This window comes from Manacus candei, unplaced genomic scaffold, assembly GCF_025592945.1.
Source record: "Manacus candei isolate 608988 ecotype Guabito, Panama unplaced genomic scaffold, ASM2559294v1 h1tg000014l, whole genome shotgun sequence".
NCBI classification, from domain to species: domain Eukaryota; kingdom Metazoa; phylum Chordata; class Aves; order Passeriformes; family Pipridae; genus Manacus; species Manacus candei.
Genome location: NW_026138062.1, coordinates 21,234,022 through 21,252,944, shown reverse-complemented (window position 1 = coordinate 21,252,944; position 18,923 = coordinate 21,234,022). Strand labels below are relative to the sequence as shown.

The following is an 18,923-nucleotide window of genomic DNA, read 5'->3' as shown; positions in this document are numbered from 1 at the left end:
CATATGTATTATGTGCATGTGTATTATTGACTTGTTCTAAATATAGGATAGTGTAATTATATGGACACTGACAGGCTTATCTTGCTGTACTATGTAAAAAAACAACCCAACAAGCTACCTCCACCTTTTAGTTCCATTCCTTTGCCCTGGTATTGAAGAGTGAACCTCTTTATGGATATTGAGTGACATAGCACTGGGGTGAATAAGGTATCTTTCCTTTGTCTGTGGGAGCAGTAGCACTGTGTATTCTTCAGTTCCTGCACGTGAAGCTCAGCCAAAGCTTGTCTGTCAGTACCCTTCACTTAACCCTCTTCCCTTGTGGATTAAGAGCATGCCATCAAAATCAGCTGAGTTACTTGGTTTTGCAACATGCTTGACAGCTGAAGTATGATAGGTGCCCATGTGCTTCCTGTTATCTCATCTCACCTCTAAGATGGTTTTAAACTAATGCATTTATCTTTGCAATAGGGAGAAAGACTTTGCAGCCATGCTACTTACCAGAGTTCAAATCCTCTCAACAGTATATTAAGTCAAGTAACATGATACTGATAGTAAGCCCTGGCTTGTTTGTACCTGCTCAAGAATTATTGCACAGACTTGTAAATGTACCATTTACAGGTCATGGTAGGACTGTGCATGCTGGAGGAATATCAGAATAAGCAGAAATACCAAAGGCTCCACCTTTTAGGAGACAAATTGTTACTGCAATTGTTCTTTTTTTTTTCTTTTACATGTATTACCTAAATTGTAAACCTATCAAGACAGGAAACAGCCTTTTGCACATGAATTACTGAGGTAGAGAACTCCACGACCAATAAGATGATATTATAAAGTTGAGTCCCAAATCAGGCTAGGCTCTGAATTATAGTTTCTTTCAAAAGTCCATGCTACAAAGGCATTTTAATTCTGGTATTAAAAAAATAGTTTAGAGGAAGGGCATGATAAAGAGGAGACTAGGCTGTTTCACATCTCTACTTATTTACTTTTCATTCCTGTTGCTCCCTAAAGGAGGCAAGCACATCAGCCCTGATTCACCACCTCTAGGGAAAGTCTTAAAATTCTTCATAAATTGTTCAGCTGTACCTAACTAATGATCAGATCCCATTTATTAACCTTGCCATTGAATTTATAAACTGCATTTGCCCTACTGTTGTTATTAAATAACATTATTAATTATGATAGTGGTATGCCCCAAAGCAAGCACAAGACATGATCACATTGCATATTGTCTTCAATAACTATTACTGTGCAATTAATGTTTGTTACTATTGTAGATTCTGAATATGGGCCTCTTTATTCACATTATCTACTTAAATGGAGTCTACTAAAACATGTTCAAGAAAGGCTTTATTCACTATTCCAGTAGAACAGGGCAGCTCCAACACAGACTTCTAGTTCCAGTGCCTGGGGAAGCAGTATGCAACTTCAGAGGCGTAGATCAAAGCCTGAGATAATTAGTGAAATGTTTATCCAAACGTGGCATTTATTGCCACAGTTATGGCAAAGGTGAAAGCTATTAAGGAAGTTAGATGAAAAATGTTTTTAATAAATTTGTAGAAGTTAGTTCCATTGATGACTGCTAGTCTCTTTCCACTAACAACCTGAGGAGACAGGATGGGGAAAAGGCAGTTCTGCATTTGACACCTGTGTTTGCTACAAACACAGTTGGCTGCAAACTCGGAAGCCATGGGCCTGGACGTTCAGCAAAGCATTTGGGCACCTCTTGACTCACAGAAATTATATAATCCCTCCTAAATTACAAGCATTCAATTCTAGGAAGGTGTCTTCTTTCCCCAGCAGTAATATGGTTTGTGATCATCTTTGCCTCCAATCTTATTTTCCTCATGTTTGCTTATGTCCTGTGCATCGCTGTCTTTCTGTCCAGCACCACTCACAATTGCCCTGCAAGGACTGTGAATCTGGTCATGAAGTGTTGGAGGACACAGGTGCCATTCTGTACAGAGCAGCACCAGCGTTGCTTTCTTTTGTATGCCTGTTTCTTCTTTTAGCAGCAGTGTGAAGCTTCCTGTTTGCAGCACAGGATCTTTATCAGTATCCTCCATTCCATTCCCATTTTACAGGTTTTGGTAAGTGCTTCCAACTTCTGGCCTACACGTCAAAGAAGTCAGTATTTCTAGGTCCCCTCACTGCTGTCCTCATTCCACTCCATGCTCAATTTGCTGCTGGGCGATGCAAAAAGGCAGTTGAGCTGCACTCATTTGTCCCAAGGCTCAGAGGGGCTGCGTGGGTGCACTTGCCTTGATGTCACATGCGAAGCTTTTGTTCTCTGACTACCAAAGCCCTTCCTGAACTCCAGCCTCTTGTGCAACAATATTAACAGGACAGTATGCTGACAGGAGCAGTAAATCCTATATGGACAGAGGAAATAATGTATTGACCTGCTGAGAGATTTACATACCTCCACAGCAAGCTCTGCCTGTAAGGCTGGCTTGTTCTACTTTCCATTTCTAGCAGATACTATCCAGTGTTTACAGATGAATGATTTGGATAGATATGTATGTGGATTTGAGAACTGTCCTAATCACATATATTCTTATATCCAGGATGTTACTTGTCATTACCCAGTGTCACACCTTTGTATAAGACACAGAGATTTTGCTGCTGTGCTTGCTTTAAATATACAGTGCCTGTGGCTACACTGCTAAAAAGCATGATTAGGTATTTCCCAAAGGCACGCAGAGAAATAGAGAGCTAGCTTTTTAAAGTGATCCCTCTGATCTTTCATTAGTAAGCGTTTAATTTACAGTAGCATCTCACATTACAAATACTTGGCTGGCTGGCTTTGTCTTCAAGCTCTCAGGTGTCAGAGGAGGCCCACATAAGAATTTTGGGAGCATGGTCCCCAAAGAACAGCAGGGCTGAATTCTCTCTCTTATCCTTCCATGAATGCAGCATCATGTCTCCAGGGCAACCTGAATTCTGACAGTCATGGAAGCAAGGCCATGGCATGGATTTCCATTTAATTCCTGCGACTGAAAAGAGATCTAAGATGCAAATCAATATCTGACTAAACTATGAGGGTTTGCTTCACAATTAATTTTATCTTTGAGTTCATTTCCTCTCTTTTTGTGCAAATGTAGTTCACAGCTTCTAACTACTGTGTTTGTTTTTCTAATGTTGCCTCTTCTACATGTAGCAAAGCCTTAAACATCTGAAATAAATAGGTTGCACCATAAAAATAAGGGGTGTACCTACCATAAAACTGAACAAGCATTTTATAAGGGAGCTTGAAAGCAATGTTTGTATTTCAAGATGTATAATTTCATTTTTTTCTCATGTGGTGCAATATTTTTAGGTAGCAAATCATAGTTCTGGTCAGATCTTTCATTTCAAAGTGATTTTACCAATGACAACTGTAGAAAGCCCTGCCTGTCTGCAATAAATACTTCAGCATTTCTCTGAGGCACTGAGCTCTATCCTAAAGCAATATTCAAGCATATGTTCCTACTAAAAGAAATCTTTTCTGTTCTGCTGTTTCTTTGAAAGATGTGAGCTTGATTTTCCTGCCAAAGAATGAATCATAAAAAATTCAATTGTAAAAACAAAATTGTGACAGGTGACTCAAACCCTTTCAGTTGGTTTTAATAGGTGTTTTAATTAAGTGCTTCATAAAATTAATATAAAATAAAACTGGGTTATGCAGTTGATTTTATTTTGACTCTCTACTTTCTTCTTTATATCATCCCCATAAAAAAGCTGCAGGACATGAAACATGAGTCAAGCAAGAAGGTCGTTAGAAAGGCTCCTTTAGGCTTGTGGATGTTTGTTGCTGTATTTTATACTTGCATCTTCCTCAGTTCCCTCAATTACCCTGCAACTTGGATCCATGAGTAGCCTCAGCACTGAAACATGCCAGCTCATGTAACTGTGCTGGCAATGGCAGAAACACAAATGTAGAGTTGATAGTGATGCTTATGTTGTAGCTTTTCTTCAGATTATATGGTGCTGGCATAAACAACATTGTGACCAAAATATTATGCCACAATGATATTTTGAGAAAAATCTCCTGAGCAGCTCTGCATTCACTTAGGATTTTAGGGACTAAGTCAGTAGCAATTTTTTGCTTTTTATGGGACTGAGAAAGTTAATTTTGCACTCTCCTTATCTAGTAGATGTGTTCATCAGAGCAACATGGTTTGGGTTCTAGAGTCTTGTCTTGTATACAATCATAGTTCTGTAATTTCCTTTAATAATGGCTTCTTAAGAAGGGACTGACTGTGTGTACATTTGGCTACGAAGCACAAAATTCAGTTGACTTCTGTTCATTTGTTTACATAACTATTTAATGTAAAAGTCTGTCAGAAAATGCAGGCACCACAAAATGGGAATATCAGAATGCTCAAGCTAAAATGTTCTTGTAGGAGAAAGGGTAAAGAGAAAAAGCTATTGGGTAGTTTAAATGTCTTCAGGATGACACATTTCAATCTGACTTTTGAAACAGCTCCTCATTTCCTGTTTTAAATATTAAGAGTATTCTGAAATAAACTTTAAAAACTGAAGAAGTACCATTTCAAATTAAAACACTTATTAAAATCTCATCTCATGCTGAAAAGAGAGAGCCTGTCTTCCACAGATCTTGCCTTACTATTTATGTATATTTATCTGCATAATCCAGTCCTCTTATTTCTCCAGTAAATATTTTCTTCATACATTGTAGATTGTTATGTTCCCTTCAATAAATATTTAGCTAAGGTTTTACATGCGATATTTAGCTCCATTAGTCTTTCTTAAGATGATCCTTCAGCTCTTAATTCTCTAAATTCTGCCTTACTAATGTCAATTAAGTGATAATCACTTTTCACTTATATGCTCTTTTAGAAAGAGGGTGACATTTGAACTTTGTTCAGGAGCTTATTTTTTCTGGTAGGCTTGCAAAGTTGTGATTTTTGTTAAAAAAAAAAGCTTGAAGCAGCCTTAATTGAATTACCTTGGTCTCCCTCTATTCCCTCTTTTTCAAAAGAGTCATAACCTATGGCACTTTAATCAGGATTTATTTTAGGCTTCCCAGCTATAATTCATATTCCAGCACATTGTACCAGCAGCAATCTTCATGAAAGAGGCTCACCACAGAAAACAGTTTGCATATTTGAGGCTAATATGGGATTTATGGTAGGAGAGCATTTATAACTTAAGCAAAAACTTTTAAAATATCTGATATTGGAAAGCTGACATAAGGTAACTAAAATATGGAAGTAATTTCACAGCTTTTGCAGGGAGAAAATATATCCAAATGTGTGATACTGAATATTCATCTCTTGAATTATATTCAAATCAGGACTGGATGCCTTTGTCTGTACTCATTTATTCCCAGTAAACAGGGCAAAGGCTAGAAGAAAAAAGCGAGATTGTTTGCCTGCTGTAATAAATGATATCAGAAAAGACGGATACAGCAGCATTCTTTTTAGCAAGTGAGTTAAAGAGTGCTCAGGCTAATGATCAACCACTTTCTACTGAGCCAATATCTGAGACTGAAAAAGCAGCCAGTCATTCCTTGGCTCTGCAGCAGTCTTGGAGGCTGTTATACACAAACAGAAGCAGGGAACAAAAATCTCCTCTGGGATGCAGCTAGCCTGAAACAGATATCCATGGTGAGACACTGTTGGACAGAAGTGGCAGAAAAAGACAGAATCATGATGAAGAATTTCTACACCTGCCTATTAAAGAGTTAGTGTAAGAAGAATTTATCCATGTGGAAACGTCCCCCTACCATAGTGACCGAGCAGAGAGCAGTTCTGCCAAGCATCTTCCTGTGTGTATTTACCACAGTTGCTAAAGCTATCAAGGCTTCTCTGTGGAGTTGGTATTTTTCCCCAGAACCTAGAAGGGTTGGAGTATTGAATGCTTATGAACATGTGTCAGTTCTCTTCTCTCTTCATCCCTAATTTAAACCCTGCTACAGGCATACCATGCACTCATAAGCTTCCAATCTATGCAAGCAGGGAGAGGACCACAGTTAATTGTGGGCGGCAGATAATGACGACTGTATATATTATCTGAATGCAGGACTTGGGGACCTCGCTGGGTCCAGAATAATTGCAATGACAGGAAAATCTGCCCTCGCCCACTGAAGATGTATTTCTGGACTGAAAATATGGAAGAGAAGCTGCTTTTTGAAATTTCACTCAGCTTGGCTAATAGCCCAATTCAACAGACTTGGAAGATTTTCTATCATAATATTTCTCTGAAGCTAGCTGTAAGAATAAATGGCATAATGTATGTTTGGCTCAAGAGATGAGAGTTTAAAAATTTTGAAGAATCTTTTCTTGTTTGTTGTGGAACAAATCCCAAACTTCTTGCTTAGAAGTCCAGGCTCCCTGCTGCTAATGAGGCTCCATCTGAACATCTTGAGTATAGGAGACAAGTACTCTCCTGTGTGAATAATTATTAACATTTCTAATCTCAGCTGTACTAATAACTATGGCAGAAGTTACTTCACAGTGGAAAAGGCAGATTGACCTCCTGGTCAGTCCTAGAAAGGCAGAGAGGACAAGGGGGATAAATATGGTAAAACTACTCCTTAATTACATGGCAGCCACCTAAGACTCTGGTCAAGGCTGTGGTGCTGGGAAAAGGCAGAACCTGAAGAGGCATTAACCTGTTATCTCAGGTTTTGATAAAAACACGTGGAATAGATTTTTTGCACCTAGCAACTGTATTTTTTGTTCCAGTTTGTGCAGTATGAAGTCACCAAGCATCTTGAGCACTACTACTTTTGAAGCAATAGACATTTCTGATATTCTTGATCATACCTAGCTCTAGGGGACAGCCTCAACTATATTGGTAGTAGTAAATTCTTCAAGATTTTGAGTGGTCAGTTAAATATCCTGATTTATTACACACTTCTCATAAAAAAGCATGAAGGAGAAACTTGTAATCTGTGAATTTATGGTGGGTTTTTTCTTCTTTCTGGGCAATGTCACTAGTAGAGCCAGCAATGCCATTAGCATAGCTCACAAGATTGGCAACTGCAGACACATTGCACAAGAGTCTGAAGGGATCCCCTTCTAGATATTTAAGATCTACAAATCAAGAGGCCTGTAGGGTTGTGCCACACTTCCAGGCCCCAAAAGCACCATCCCAAAATTTCAAATCCATGAGACACATACCAGATGCTCTCCAATCTGAGGAAAGAGAGAGGAAGATTTCTAGGAGGCACACAAAGAATGGAAATCCCATGGCTTTGCCTAATATGTGTTTGGGTGGTGTCTGCAGCATCTACAATGAAAAAACAATGTGTTTTCATGAGTCTTGAGAGACAGAGTTGGTTTTGGAGCTGTGCTGTAAAAGCTTGTGGTCCTCATGCCTCTCAAAAGTCATAGCTGTCTACCCGTGGATGCTGTAATGCTCTTTCTCATTTTCAGGCTGGGTACTGATGCTGTTAGAAGGCCCACTGGGTGAAGTGCACAATTTTTTAAGGGATAGGAATATCAGAATACATTTTTGTTCCAGTTGTATGTTTGGCCCTTTGTCTCAGTAAAAGTCAGTGTTGTTGCAATAATGTAGGAATCTCATTCTGAGTTACTGTTTTCACAAATCATTTGGTTTAATGAACAAAGCAAAACAAATTTTGACCATTTTGTTCTCAGATTCTGAGTATGCAGTTTCTACAGACCAACTCAGGAAATTTTGGACTGTTTTCTACTTCCTACCTTATCCACTGTGGGAAGCAGCATTTTAACTCTTATTTATTTTGAAATGAGCAGAGGGTACAATTTAAAATTGCTGTAGCATTTTTTCTCCTGTTTGCAGATTGCAGATTTCATAGGTGTGTTTTGTGTTGGAGAGTATTTAAAATGTTCAGCTTGGAGGATTGATCACAAGCAAAAGTTTTGTGGATGTCATTGTCATGTTTTAAATTTACCGACACGCTGTGATTAATTCAATTAGTCCTTTGACTGGAGGAGTGTGAATTACCTTCCCCCATGTATGGAAGCTTGGGAACTGAAAGTGTGTCTTATGGACATGTGTTCAAAATCCTCCTGGTGGGAGAATAAGTACCAGCAAAAAATGAGTAAAAGCTTATGAAAACAAGAATAGAAAGGATAAAATCATTACCAAAGGGAGAGTGTTAAAATACTGAAGTGAACAATCCCAGATAGTTTGAAGTGGAAAATTCGCTTTGTTTACAGGGAGTGCAACATCTCCCATAATAAACAGGAGGAGGATGGAGTATTATTAGCCAAAAGCCTGATGGTGTCCTTAGGACCACACGTGAGAAGGGCAGTGCTGTGTCTTGTTTCCCATAGGGGTTTGAAAAAAGCACGAAGACTACAGGATACAAAGGGCTGTTTCCTTTCTCTTTCCATGCAGAGCTTCATATTAATGCAAGAAGTGGAAGAAAGCACATCTTAAGGAGAGAACTTGGATGCTTGAAAATAAGATCCCTTTTAAACACTCTTTTCTGCTCTCAGAGGTTGTCCAGGAGAATTCACAGACTGAGATGACTATTAGAGATGAGATTCTGATGAAAACTTATCCTGATGTGTCAGTTATACTGTAGAACTGCTGCACTGGAACTAATTGGAAAATTACTTCATACTGTTATTTTAATGAAAGAAGCATCCTTCATTTCCAGTTGCCTGAGTGCCTGGATCAATATTTAGCGTCTAATACAATGTACTTATTTGTTTGTGAGTAAAGTACTCTGATGTTCCTTCTATTTTCATTTTACAGCATCGTTGGTAGTCCTATCTATTAAGATAAATTAGACCAATTAGTCCTTTGATGTCTCTATACATGCCTGTTGTCATATTTTGGCCTGTGGAACTGACAGTAACAATTACAATATTTTATTCAGTTGAACAGTGCCAGAGGTTCTATTCTTTTCTTACCAGAAACTCTAGCACATCACTGTGTTACATTTCCTTAACATTTTCCAAGTGCTCATTTTTTTCCAGCAAATGATCACAAAGAAATCTACCATGGACTTTCTCTTGTTATTTCTTTGTTTAATGATGTGTATTGCAGCCTTCTTTCTCCATTATTTAGTATTAACTTCTAATCTTTTTCATCGTATCTTTTGTAAACTGAGATGATATTAGTTTCCAATGGTGATGATGATGGTCTACTCAAGCCACTACATTGGAAACTAGACCTGGATTTTGAAGAGTTCTCTGTAAGCTGGACCTGGAAAACTTATAGTTTCCTCAGTCTGTATGGGGACATCTTCAAGAGGCCAAACTCTACTCAATACTAATTAACAAAGAAATTAATCCTGAATGAAAACAAGTATTAGTACTTTTGTGGAAGAATACAGTGGTATGATCAGTATATGAGAGTCTCACACGGAAAATATTTTGAGTGGGAGCACAGAATTATGGGCAGAAAATGTGAAACATAGCCATGAAGTTGAAGGTCTCCAGAAGAGATTGTTTTGTGCTTGAGAACATGCAGGTAAGTCCAGAAAGAAAGATTCTTGGAATTTAAAGGGAGTCATGGCACATACAGATTTCTCTGCTCTTTGAATAAAGGTGTCATTTCATTTGAATGCATATGCTTCCATCCATAGTTTTATCATTTATTTGAATGCATAGGCACACAATTTCAGCTATGCATCTGTGTTTAAAAATGCACACAAGAACCATGTATGACTCCAAGCATGTTTCTGTTAATATATATATATATCCGACCAGCCAGCCAAATAGCAATAATATTTCTCCTGCTTGCTCATCCTTGGATGGCTCATTTACATATTTATGCAGCTCCTATTTTCTTTTTAAAATAAAACCCTACAAAATTATCTGCCTAGGCTTTCACAAGGACACAAATCACTAATCTTCTGATTTTTTTATTAATTCTATCTGCTTCATTTTTGCAATTCTAGACTTTCCTGAACGTGAGGCTATGCCATCATTCATCTGCTTTCAGCAAAGGCATAACAGCTCCAGAATAAGCTCTTCATTATGGCTAACATTTATGTCAACACCACCCATAACAGAACAAAAATTGATTGAATATCAGCTTTTTATATTTAACTTGTAGAGATGACTTACTGTACTATCATACTAAGTTCCCTAACAGAAACAGGAATAGATTAGGATGAGTTTTGGATTGTTTTTATTTGTTTATTAATTTTCTTTGAAACAACAAGCAGGTCACTGCTAGAAGAAGAAAGAAATGCAACTAATCAAAACAAACTGCAACTTAAAATCAAAGTACACTCATAGGATTCATTACACAGTCATACAGTAATGTAGTTGTGACCTATGTGCTCTTTCTATCCGCTTTGTACTCAGCTATGCTGTGCTTTATACAGACTGAAAGACTTACAGGGAAAGAGTTATAGCCTGGAATGTTGAACAGCCTTTGTGCTGTGCCTCCAAGAGCAAAACACGTTTGTACCAACATCAGATTATACCAGGAGGTGTAAATCCAGCTCAGCTACCAAAGGAAGGATGAACCCAAAATAGAACATAAAGTAGTGGCCTAGCATAAATCCTCCTGCTTCAACGCTAGTGCTGGATATAAATTCTGATGGACAAAAAAGCTTTTCCCAGCATTTGAGCATGCACTACTTAATCCAAATAATTTTTGGGGTTTCTAAGTTGTGAAAAAATATACAGCTTATTGTTGCCCCATGAGCAGGGAACTTGCTCCCACCTTTTATAGCCCTCCTTAATGGAGGATTTTAGAGAAAGTCAGAGCCAGACTAACCCTGAGTGAAAGGATCTTATGCTGCACAGTGAAGGAACAAGGGGCAGCAGTTAGCAGTTATGTCAAGGTAAATTCTTATTGAGTGGAAGTTGGTTTTTTTCCTTCCCGGTGAGGGTGTTACTCAGCAAGGCAATGATACCTCCGGCTGTGGAAATTTAAAAACTCAGCTGGACAAGGACTTCAGCAACCTGATGTAACTTTGAAGTTAGCTATACTCTGAGTAGGGCTGTGGAGCTCCAGACTAGCCTATATCATTCTGTGACTCTTTGTCTTCAGACAGACGAAATACTGACATTTCCACTTGATTTAATCAACCAAGATGTCCTTTAGAGCCAGGAGAGAAAAGCTGGGTGCTGCTCATTTTCATCCTCTGCTTAATTCTGACAGGTTGCACCACTAGCTACAAAAGGTATACCTAGCTCAGGTGTGGGCACCTACATGGCAGACAACTGCATTTAGATAAGAAAACCAGCACCTATTTTACCTCCTATGAAGAGATTTTGGCCATGGGGATCCAGAACTCACAGGCTGCTTGACTTCAAAGGAACTTGATGAAATGTGGGAACTGTGGAAGCCTTCAGCAGATACTTGGTGAAACCCATATTCTCACTTATATATTCTGAATGTTTCTATTTCTATATCATAATAGATCCTGAAGGGCTCTGCAAAGGTCCTTTTATTGAATGAATTCAACTAAAACTGATGTTTTAATAATTTGAGTGAGCTGGTGCATCTTCTGGGGAATTTCCAGTTTGGTTTTTGTCTCATTCGAAGAAAAGAAGTTTTAGAACAGAGTTCTCATGAAATTCTACTTTTTTGGAAACTCAGAGAGCCCAAATGAGGGTTGAATGCAGAAAACGGGTTTTTGAAGCTCTTTTATTCATATTCAAATTAGATGATCACTATTTTAGTTCCATTGCAGATATACAAGAAAGGGAAACTGAGAATAAGAAATATTTGCATCACAGTCAATTTGTGAACCTGACTGATAAAGTAGTAGCTAATGTAGAAGGATCACCCTGCTTTGTGCCTATTATATCTATTATAATAGATATAATGCCTATTATAATAGATATAGTGCCTATTATCTCTATTACATTTAGAGATATATTCAAGTGTAGTGGAAGGAAGGGTAGAGTGTAAGCACCTAACAAATAGTTCTCTTCCCTTTCGTCTGAACTCCATTTTGACTCTGACAAATAGAGATTTGGCATTTGCTAAAACAAGGACAGTAACAGGCATTTTTTGTCAGCATATGGGAGCAAAGACATTAAGATTCTTTTTTTCTAGGAGATACTGGTATGTCTCCACAACTGTACACAGAGTTTAATTAAGATGTGATGTTTACTACCATCTTTCTGAGGCAGAACAGATGTTGCGCTCCAGAAAAAGGCTCTTCCAAGATGACTGAAGAATTCAGTGACATATGGAAATTAATGGGATTTTTGTGGTCAAATTTATCTCAGTGCTGCTTGCCACAAGGAGGTCTTGATTCATGAGTACAGTCTTTGGGGCTCTTCCACCACCTAAATCCAATGGTATTACTAAAAGTAATGACAAACCACTTCTTTGAAGGTACTTAGAAACATTAGTGACGATAAATAACACCTAAGTGATGAAAAAGCATCTTTATGCCAATAAGTGAACTCTCTTTCACCTAAAGGAAGAGACATAAACTTGCTTGAAGTGTGGGAACAATTTGGTAGGAGCAGTGGGAATAGTGTTGACTAGTATTTGAGTGTGGGTGGATGCCAAGCTGTGCACTTCCCACTGGTGGATGGGCTGAGACCTCCGTGAGAGGCCAAGGCACCAAGCTGTGATGAGCTCTGTATCCTCTTCTCCCTGTATGGTTAGCCTGCACCAAAAAGCCTATGACTTACCTCAGCCTGACAGCCTCTGTTGGTAGGACCAGCGCCAGCTGTGATCTACAAGCTGGGGACTGCTGCTGGCACTAAGCCTCAGCTTCCCCATCCCAGCTGCCAGCAGGACTCCTTGGAGTGCATCTGCCTTGGATACATGGGTTGGGGTTACCCAGAGCACGGGTAACATCGGCGCACGCGCACAACATACTGTGCACCCATATCTTGGGAAACCTGCTAAAATCAGGGAGAATTTTTCCTCTTCTCTGTGTGGGCTCCACACTGAAGAAGAAAACATTTTATGGTATTAATAAGAACACAGCTTGGTTCCTTGGTTCTGAAGCAGACAAATGCCAAATGTGTACAACTAAAGGAGCACTTGTTTTGAAGGCAGATCAGCTGCAAAAAATGAATTGGCTTTGCTTTTCACATCCTCCTACGAGTCCCCAGAATAGTTGGTGTGATTTGCAGTTATGCTGTCCTTTTTCTGAGCATATTTTCTTCTCTTTTGTACTGGCAAAAAAAAAGTCCTCTTCATCAAGAGAAACAAGAGTCTCCATATCCTTCATGTGGGTAAAATCAAAAGGGGAGTATATGCAGGTACCACTGTTTTACAGCTACATGCATCTCCGTCACAGGATAAAGAGAGGTTTTGTAAATAGCCTGGTGTTCCTGTATTGACATTTCCTCTGCAGGCAGTGCTCCAGCTTTGTGCGGGCGCCTGGCACTTGCACACAGCTCTGCTCTGTTATGGAAAGCCAGTCATGCATGAGCTGATCACTGGAGACAAGCGAGGAAAAGGGGGACCTCGGTGAAGATGAGTCAGTTGGGGACAGGGAACACTGTGTCTGTTGTGGAGCGGTGTTAGGGAGAGAGGGAGGCGAGAGCAATGCTTGTACGGCATCCCCAGGGCCCCTCCTCGCTCTCCAAACCAGTGTCAGCAAAAGGCAGACCTGCTGGAGCACGGCGAAACTGTGCAGCAGGAAAATGAAAGCCTTGGGGTGAAATATAACTCCTGTGCGTTTGTGGAATACAAGTTCTGGGGAGGAAGAAGGGGGGAAATCATGCCATTGCTGCTATGGAAACCAAATCCTCCCCATCACAGGGAGGAGATGTGCCAAAGTCCTGGACAGCCTGGCTGCTGCTTACATCACAAACCAGACCCCCTCCCTGTTCCCCACCACTCTAAGAGCTTAACAGTTTTGAGGCCTCATGCACAGAAATGAAGGGTTATGGAGCTGCAGTGGTGCTCAACCAACTGTCCTGGTAAAATTATTTAGGTCTGAGGAATGGCAGAGGCTTTCTAGTTATTATTTGCCATTACAGAAGTGTGCTGGGCTTTTTTGCTCCCCTCTGAATCCAATTGAGGGGAAAAAAGGAGATTTAGAGGCATCACCTCTGATTCATGTCTGTCTCTGTGACTTTTTCCATGGCTGAGGTTGGATGAGAGATATTGGCTGAACAATTAATTTTGGAATAGGACTCCTGGTTGCAAGAAATCTAGCAGAGAAAAACATACTTCCTATCCATGTTATTCTGCTGCATCCATGTCTGAGGAATTGAGAGCAGGGTTTTACTGGTGGAGGCAAAGGGGAGTGAGGACCAAGGAAAAGAAAGCAGAAGAAAAAGTGTGATAAGGACTGAGCAGGCCTCTTGGCCTGTGTCTGTGCCAGGCTGTGGGGTATGAAAAGCAATTTCTCTCCAAGCCCTGGATATAGAAAAATCTTGCCTTTGTTTGTTTGTTGTTGTTTTTTTTAACAGCAGCTGTGCTCATTACAGTGTGTGTTCATGGCAGTTTTGTATTTACCAGTTTTCTTATACCAGAGCCAGAGGCAGTTTGCTCAGTGGGTTCCTGCAGATGGGAAAAGCTAGCAGTCATATATTTACTGCATCATCCATATACAAGCCCTTTAATTCAGAGAAACCTCTTAAACAGGCTAAGCTGCAAATATAAGTGAAGTAGAGGCTATGGCATAAAATGATCATAGTTGAGACCCCTGCTTGGAGGGAATCCTGGTACCTGCTGTGATGAAGACAGATGTGTCTGCTGAATTTCTCAGGAGGTAAAAGAACATTCCCCACATTAGGAGCCAAAAAGCCAGGTACTGGTGCCAGTGGCATAGGAAGTTACTGGAAACCAGGAAAATATATCAGGGAGGTATGTCTACCCTACTCTTTTATTACTCCCTTTATCTATAATTAGCTGCTGTTGGAAAGCCTGAGTGCAGCCATTTGGACAGTCTGACACAGTTCCTTCTGCGATAAGTAGTCCCATTGAACCAAATAACACCAGTGATGGGTATATTATTATGAATTACTGGCAAGTATTTACAGGATTTTGACTTTATTGAGGCTTACAGGGATTCTACATTGTTGTAGCTCCTTGGATATCAGATAACCCATGTTCATTGTGAATACCAGCATCAGCCCTGCCTGCTGTTACTGGAAGTTTGTGGGGCCACACTTGTCAGGCCTAGCTGTACATGTTATAAGGCTTCAGTGTATTTTAGCCATGACTAAAAGAAAAAAAAAAGCATCTGAAGACAGAGATTTGTCTGAGTCCCAAGAGAGGGGCTGAAGCTGGGAGGAATTTCAGTGCTCTAATGATCAGCATCTTCTTCAAAGACAGGAGCAGGAAAAGTGTTAAGTATTTGTCATATTTGCATAATTCTGTGACAGAGGATTCACCCTCTGTTGTGAGCCCATTTTGGTTAGAATAAAACTCTTGCATGTCTCACTTCAACGGTTTTCAGTGAAAGGTTAGGAGGAGGTGGGCACTGGAGCAGCTAATTCAGCGATTGTGCAGTACCCGCTCTTAGATTCTTGGGGGTTTATTCTGTATTAAAAATAAGAAGCAGTTGTTTACTCCGAGATTACTGAATGGCCTCTGTTCCCATGATACCTAGAGGAGACTGACAATTATTCTCCCTTGGTTCTCCCTGGAGCTATTTTCTTTGCTGGCGGGGAGGAAATTGTTCATGTTTCATTTGCGCTACTGTTGTTCCAGCTGCCAGAGCAGGAATGTTTGTCTGCCAGCCTGCATTGGTGGCAGCGGCTTCTCTTAAGACCTACCATCTGTTAGCGTTATTCCTATTGTCATCTGCATGATGGCAGCATCTAGATGGATGTCCCTCTGTTCTAGACACTGCTTTGGCATGTCAGGAACAGTAGAGAGACAGGAACGGGCAGAATGGGGACAGGTAAGGGACACTAGGGTGTGGAGAGGAGGACTTGTCTGCCCCAGGCCTCTCGGCAAGCTGGAAACAGGGCCTTGAACTACATCCTGCTGTCCCTGGCTCCTCTTGGTCTCTCACTGACATAACTCCTACTATAAATAGCAGCTGCAGCACAACACAAGGGTCTGTGAAGTCCCCCATTTACAAAACAAGGCTTCTTATAAACATCCTCATCCTGAATCCTTATATGATCTGGACAGATAAAGGAAAGAAGAGGAATTTTCATTTAATTTCACCTGGTTCTTAGCTGACTGGGATCCTTTGGAATATGGGGTCCTCACTGCTCCGAAGGGTATTTTTTTGTTGGCTCATGGCTTCCATGGCGAACCCTTTCAGGCCTGGAGATTTGGATGCTACAGGCCAAGCTTGAGCCCCATCATGCTGAGCCCGTGTTTTAAGAAATGAAACCAACTCCAGGCTGGCCAACCCTTGTCACCTTGAGTGACTGTGCTCAGATACATCCTTGGAGCCCGGCAGTGCTGGAATCCCCACCCGGAGATAACTCCTGTCATTGCACCCCCCAGCCTTTCCCTCTCCCTTTGTTCGGAGCCGGGGAGGCTGCCGGGGCCGGCTGCACCCGGCCGAGCCTGCAGTGCCGGCACGGCACCACGGAGCGGCACCGTCCGCACGGGCACGCGGGGCGCGACCGCCCGGGGACGGCACCGCGACCGCCCGGCATCCAAACCGCGACCCTACGGGATCAGTCGCAGGCCTGCTTTAAGCGGGAGGCAGGTGCCCACATACCTCGGCTTGGCACATACACAAAAAGAACTTACACAAAAAAGAGCATTTCCCTCTAAACTCAGCCCCAAAAGTCGAGGGGCTCTGCACATAGGTCTATGAAACACGAGCGTTTGCATCACACGTCTCTGTGAAGGGTGGGTTGGTAACTCAAAGCACTGCTAACCCACTGTTTGGAATTGCATCCAAACACGACTATGAGTTTTTCACCGTTTACAGTATTTGGATTTGGTAGGAAATGTTTGTTTTGTTTGGGTTTTCCCCCTCCTGTCTTTCTTTTGGTCTTGAAATTACATTTGTGCTTCCAGATGCTCAAATGATTCAATATTAAAATATTCCCAGAAATGATGTCTTTTTTTTTTTTGAGACAAAACTTAGCAGCAAAATTTTTCAGCTTTAAATTAATCCAGTCTTTGCTGTTTGCCATGCTATGAACAATGTTTCTAGCAAATGGCTTTATACATGTCGATATCTAAATCATGTCTATTTTCACTTTATGAAAATTATGGCTTTTTTTTTAACTTGGAAATCTGGATATTTAGTGATTAGCAGTTATGTTTTAAAGCCAATTTAATAAGTCTTAAGAAGGATATAAAAATAAACTGGTAAAAAAGGAAACATTTCAAATCCTGTCAAACAGAAATTGGATCTGCACTTTCCATTAGTTCAGTTCCTTCATTTTTTGACCACACATCATCCCAGTAGTCCTCCCAGTTCTTATTTGAGCGCTTCTGTGGCTGTTGTAGAGCTACCTGGGGCTACATAGGAAGATGTGCCAGTGCTCCAGCCCTCATGTCATGCGGACTAGGGACACATCTGCAGGATGCCACATCTCCTTTCCAGAGGAGACTGAGGTGATGGGAGTGACTTCAACTGTGCTCCACCATCTCACCCTGGTCATGATTTATGAGTGCAGCTTCAGAAAATGGGAGTCTCCCACATTTACCAGTTTCTATGTGGCCACTCTGCTTTGCCTGGCAGAGCCACTTCCCTCCTCCACCTCTCCCATCCCAGAACTGCAATTTCTGTCTTTATTTCCCTGTGGGTTTTGGAAGAGTCAGTTGGACATGATGTTTTGCCGTTTTTGAGAGAAGACTTGCTCCTGCATCCTAGCTCTCCACTGGTGCATTTTGAAACAAAGGGCTTCAAGGAAGATGAAGGAGGATTTGCCAGTCCAAACTAAAACAAAATGGTTTCAGTTTGCATACATTTAAAGAAGATAGTTTTGTGGGTTGACAGCCTGAGGAATGCTTAGTTTTTGTTGTCAGATGACTTAATATATTACACACACACATGGAACCCCCAGTAATCAATAGCTTAAAGTCAGACACCATGCTTGGAGACAAGACTCAGAGCTACAGCAATTGAGGAGACCCTCAAGTCCAGTTTCCCAAAGGTATATAGGGTACCTAAATCCCACTGAAGTCAGTATCCCCATGTTATCTGTGAGAACCTTGCATGAAGATCAGTTGCAATGTTTTAATTGTCTTTGCTCTCTGTTTCAGCAAGCTCAAAGTAGACTGGACCAGGCTGAATCCAGCAGTCACAAGCTGGATGGACACCCCATGAGCACGTATTGGAGTTCATGGCTGCACATCCCTGCTGTATGCTGTTTTCTCTGTCATTTGTGTTTTAAGAAAAAAACCCAATCAAACCCAAACAAACAGAATGTAGCCTGCTTTCCCTTTCCTCTCAAGATCACAGTCAAATTCTTGTAGTTCTGCCCTCTTCCTTCAAAGGCCCTTGCCCCAAGACTGGTGGCGCAACAAACAAGTCTTTTCTAGAGAAATACAGGCAGCAAAGAGTCCTTTTGTCAGTCCCATTCTTTCAGTGTCTTTAAATCCAGAAGGGCTGCTCTCTGCCAAGCCTAAATGAGCTGTGTCAGCTTGGGTTTGGATGCTTGCCTTGGTCCCAGGCATTTTCTTCCACAGTTGTTGTAGGGCACAGGTAAACAAGGCAGCTGCTGAGGGGAGTTAATGGCCAGACCTGAAAAATGGCCCATCACCAATTTGCCAAGGCTGCAGAGCCAGGTGGTCCAACACAGCCAAAGCCAAGGCCAAGGCTGCAGCAATGAGGACTGTGTTTGCACCTGCAAGTAGAGGCAGTCTCTCTTCCCATGGCCCTTCATGCCCCATGGAGCATGATGGAGCAACCACCCCCTGCCTTCCCCTTTCTGTGGCAGAAGCAGACCTACCAGCTGTGGTCTTTGTTTCCCTTGTTCCTCAGAAAAGCCAAATGAAGCCTTGTCTAACTTTTGACCAGCCTTGAGCTTGATGTCCCAGTGGGGACATCCTCCCTATGATGCATCACACTGTTTCTGAAACAGCACTGTGCCTATCAACAACACTCCTCTGCCCTGAATTGCTGGGTGGAGGATGAGGACAAAGGAAGAAAGGTCAAAAAGATCTGATGA

At 41.1% G+C, this 18,923-nt stretch overlaps 1 long non-coding RNA gene across 1 annotated transcript; it reads left to right on the top strand.

The window, feature by feature from the left end:
* Positions 1-13,723: 13,723 nt before the first annotated feature.
* LOC127467145 (uncharacterized) lies at positions 13,724-18,092 on the top strand. Its single transcript, XR_007902986.1, has 3 exons — positions 13,724-13,813; positions 14,594-14,691; positions 18,016-18,092. It is a non-coding gene; the product is annotated as an uncharacterized LOC127467145 (long non-coding RNA).
* The last annotated feature ends 831 nt before the right edge of the window (positions 18,093-18,923 follow it).